Below are 5,094 nucleotides of genomic sequence, written 5' to 3' on the forward strand. Positions count from 1 at the left end.
ATTGCCCCTTTTAAAAATAGATTGGTTAAAACCAAAGACCTGTAAGAGAGAAATTATACTTCATTGTATTGTAGGTTTTAGAATCCTGATTAGAGTTATAATTTCTGGCTGAGTGCGATGGCTCACGCCTGTAATCCCAGCACTTTGGGAGGCTGAGGCAGGCGGATTACCTGAGGTCAGGAGTTTGAGACCAGCCTGGCCAACATCGTGAAACCCCATCTCTACTAAAAATATAGAAAGTTTGCCAGGTATGGTGGCAGGCACTTGTAGTCCCAGCCACTCGGGAGGCTGAGGTGGGAGAATCGCTTGAACCCAGGAGGCAGAGGGTCCAGTGAGCCAAGATTGTGCCATTGCGCTCCAGACTGGGCAACAGAGCGAGACTTCATCTCATAAATAAATAAAAGATTTCTAATTTCTGAGTCCTCTAAGTACTGTTGTCAGTTTTGCAATAATCTTACATCCATGCTATTGACACAAACTTAGAAACTGGAAAGCTAATTAATGATGTATTCATGTGTTCTTTCACCTAACAAACATGTATTTTATAATTCTACACCAGGTATTCTGAAGGGTCTAAAAGAAAGTTTCTGTCCTCAAGTAGCCCGTAATCCATTATTTCTCAGTCACACCATACCATCCGTTTGTCATTCAGCAGTTAAGTAATTCACCACTTGATATTTTTACCAAAGTGTATGTTCAAGTCTGTTTATCTGGATCTGGCAAACTGGAAAATGTTTGAAGGGATACTCAGGTTTTGATCTATGCCAGTATGAAAGGACTCCAAGCACATTTAAGTAGGCTGGTCTTTTCCTCATGCATGATTTTCTTTTAATGGAAAATTAGACTTTAGTTTGGGAAAGAGAACAGTATATAGTATCCTTTATAAGGTAAATCATAACAACAAAAATTAAGTTTTATTGCCCAAAGTGGATCAATGAGAAGGTCTTTTTAAAATGCTTCTTTTACTATAACAGCAAAACTAAATGCATATTTTATCAATCCCTTATTTCTAAATTTTGTTGTATTCATTTCCACACTTAAAGTATTTAAGCATTTCATTTGCTGAAAGTCCTTATATACATGGTAGACAGAGTCCATTAATGATAGATCAAAATGAAGATATTTAAAAATTAACAAAATCAGCCCAAGGTGAGAGGATCACTTTAGCCCGGGAATTGTAGACCAGCCTGGGCAACATAGCAGGAACCCGACTCCATCCAAAAAGTTAAATAAAAAATTTTTTAGCATTTAAAAAAATAGATAAAAATTAACAAAATTTCACTTATTCCAGGACACACTGGCATTTGGACTCATTGAAAAGGGCACCTAAAGAAAATAAAGTTGACTGACTGTTTTCTGTAATTTTCACACAGTAACAGTCTTTTCTATCCATCTTGCCTTCCATTTATCTCTAGGGTTAGCTTTTCAGGCAACATTGTCAGTCATGCCCAGAAAGTACCTGAGCTATCAGTGACTGGAATGGCACAGGGAACTGAATCACATGGGTGCCCTCCCCTTGGTTTTCAACTGTCCTGGAGTTGTGCACAAAAATTAGGTCATGCCTTCAGGGTCTTGGTCTTTACTTTTAACCTACCCTTTGACAATTGGGTGCTAATGATTGTATATTATTAAAACCAGCACATAATATTATAAATCTATGTTCCTCCTAGGTTGAAAGAAATGCTTTCCTTCAACCTGGGTCCTGGTTTTTGGTTTTGTTTTTGGGTTTTTTTGTACTTTTTTTTATTCTGGGTCCTGTTAAAGTGAGTGTCAGTTGTGTCTTTTTACCTCTCTTCTGTGGATTAATAGAATTGGGAGGGGCGAGGAAATGATGATGTAAACTAAGTTTCAGGTTTGGCACAGTCATCATTCTTGAAGATATTCATCTCACTTTGTAGCGAGTCTGCCCTTGTCGTAGGAACAGGTTTCAGATTCTGCCCTCCACTATAGGATTCCAGTATTATGTTTACAATCCATTGGATGAGTGCATCATTAGAAGACCTTGGTGCCCCCAAAAATCTGTGTCCTTTTTGGTACCAAACCTGAGGTGTTTTGGAAGATAATATAGAAAACCACTACCTATTGAAGGCCTATTTTGGCTAATCTGTGCAAACTCTGATTATACCCATGTATATGGATTCTTTCCCACGCTGCTTTCATTTTTAAGTATAAAGACATAGAAAACTAGAATAATGCTTTTAAGTATGTGATGTTCTGGGGTTTTTCCTTCTTTTTTAGAACACTGTATTCAAACAGGACTTCCTTTTAAGTCTTGTTTGAAATTTAAGTCTCAGATCTTCTGGATACCAAATCAAAAACCCAAGGCATAAAACAGGGCAGTATTTGTGTTCTTAATTTTTAAAAAGCTTTATGTTTACTCTATAAATATAGATGCATAGACAACACTTCCCCTTGAGTTGCACATCAACATATAGCATTGTACATTACAATGAAAATTTGTAACTTAAGGGCATTATATATATAAATACATATATACCTTTGTAACCTTTATACTGTAAATAAAAAAAATTGCTTTAGTCATGAGGTTTTTTTTTCCAATTTTTAAAATGCTGAAATTGTTTTGAACTTAATGGAAAGTTTCAAAAATAGTACAAAGAACTCCTATGTCCCCTTCACCCAAATCTCCCTGTTGTTAACATTTTGCCACATTTATTCTATTACCTTGTCTTTTTCTGATATGATTCTCTAGCACCCTTAAATTCTCTAGTGCGGACCTCCAAAACATAAGGACAGTCCCTGCATTGCCACCATACAGCCCTCCTAATCAGAAATTCAACATTGGCACACCACCACTCACTCCATAGACCCCATTCAAATGATGCCAGCCATCTGGCGATGCCCTGTTTTCCTCTCTGACCCAGGATCCTGGCCAGCACCACTTTCTTGCTTTTCATCGTCGTGTCTCATCAGTTCTTCAGTCTGGAATGTTCCTCTGCCTCACCGTATTCGCAGATGCCTGAGTCTCAGCACAGGGCTTTCGTTCTGCAGCACAGCCCTCAAGCTGGCTGTGTCCAGTGTCCCCTTCCAACCAGGTTGTGTCATATAGGCTCTTGGCAGGAATGCCATGATGCCATGCTCTTCTCAGGGTATCATGTCGGGAGACACACGAGGTCCACGCATCCCACCACCAAGGGTGTTCCTTTTGGTGGCCTAGTCAAGCTAGTGGCTTGTTTTCTCCTCTGTATTTATTTAAATTTTTTGTTTATTGACTCTTGCCCAAGCCGGAGTGCAGTGGCGCGATCTCGGCTCACTGCAGCCTCCGCCTCCACCTCCTGGGTTCAAGTGATTCTCCTGCCTCAGCCTCCCGGGTAGCTGGGACTACAGGCATGCGCCACCACACCTGACTAATTTTTTGTATTTTCGGTAGAGACAGAGTTTCACCGTGTTAGCCAGGATGGTCTCAATCTCCCGACCTTGTGTTCTGCCCGCCTCGGCCTTCCAAAGCGCTGGGATTACAGGCGTGAGCCACCGCGCCCATGCGTATTTATTTATTTATTTATTTAGAGATGGAGTTCTGCTCTTGTTCCCCAGGCTGGAGTGCAATGGCGTGGGCGCGGTCTCGGCTGCCTGCAACCTCCGCCTCCCAGGTTCAGGCGATTCTCCTGCCTCAGCGTCCCAAGTAGCTGGGATTACAGGTGCCCGCCACCATGACGATTTTTTTTTTTTTTTTTTTTTTTTTTTTGGTATTTTTAGAAGAGACGGGGTTTCACCATGTTGGCCAGGCTGGTCTTGAACTCCTGACCTCTGGAGATCCGCTGGCCTCGGCCTCCCAAAGTGCTGGGATAATAGGCGTGGGTCACCACGCCCAGCCTCTCCTTTGTATTTAATTAGCATTTTGTGGAAAGAGATTCAGGTGTGCCAGTATTTTTTCCTAGCTTTGGAGACAGGGTCTTGCTTTATTGCCCAGGCTGGAGTACAGTGGTGTGATCACGGCTCACTGCAGCCTCGACCTCCCAGACTCCAGCAAGTCTCCCACCTCAGTTTGCAAAGTAGCTGGGACTACAGGTGTGCGCCACCATACCCAGATAAGTTAATTTTTGTAGCGATGGGTTTCACCTGTTGCCCAAGCTGTTCTCGCACTCTTGGGTCCAAGCAATCTGCCTGCCTCGGCTTCCCAAAGTGTTGGGATTACAGGCATGAGCCCCCGTACCCAGCCTCAACTTGGATATTTTTGCTCTCCATTTTTTTTCTCTCACAGGATAGACTTGTGGACAAATGGAATCACTTGTCTCTGGTGCGTTTTTGTTTTGTTTTGTTTTAATTTAGCGAAGAGGTCTCGCTTTGTTGCTCAAGCTGGTCTTGATCCTAGGCTCAAGCAATCCTGTCTCGGCCTCCCCCCAAAGTGCTGGAATTACAGGCGTAAGCCACCACACGCAGCCCTAGAACTGTTTTGATCATTGTATCCCTAGAAACTAGCACACAACGCTGCACACAATAGGTGTGCACCCCTGTAATTCCAGGCAGGAGAATCGCTTGAACCTGGGAGTCGGAGGTTGCAGTGAGCCAAGATCGCGCCACTGCACTCTAGCCAGTGCGACAGAGCAAGACTCCGTCTCAATAAATAAATATAAATAAAAAGCAAAACAAAACTGGCTTCAAAGTCTCCGGCATCCCACCAGGGATTTGAGCCCCCAGTGTGGGGCACACACTGTTTACATTAGTTAGCTCATTTATTCCCCACAAAAGCCAGACAAGGCAGCTGCTAATTAAGATTGTGCACTATTAAACATGGAGAAACCAAAGCTCTGATAAGTTCGGTTTATTGTGCCACTAAAGCTGCCCGATGGGCGATGTTACTCCAAGCAAGGTCAGGATTTCCGGACGCCCCTGGCCCCGCCCTGAGAACGTACGTCCCGCCAGGCCCCGCCCAGGCCTTGTCCCACCCACCCCGCCCGCTGTCCGTCTCTCCCTAGTCCCACCCCGTCTCCGCAGGCCCTCGCCCCCTGTCCACCCCGCCTCTCGTCCCGCCTCCTGCCTTCGCCGGGGCCGCCCAGCCGGGGGAGGGAGCGGTGCCTGCAGTGCGTGCTGTGGCCGCTAGAGGGCAGACGCCTGGCTCGGGCCCGACCGCTCTGG

Source organism: Sapajus apella, unplaced genomic scaffold (assembly GCF_009761245.1).
Source record: "Sapajus apella isolate SASKATOON/1434 unplaced genomic scaffold, GSC_monkey_1.0 scaffold15, whole genome shotgun sequence".
Classification (NCBI taxonomy): Eukaryota; Metazoa; Chordata; class Mammalia; order Primates; family Cebidae; genus Sapajus; species Sapajus apella.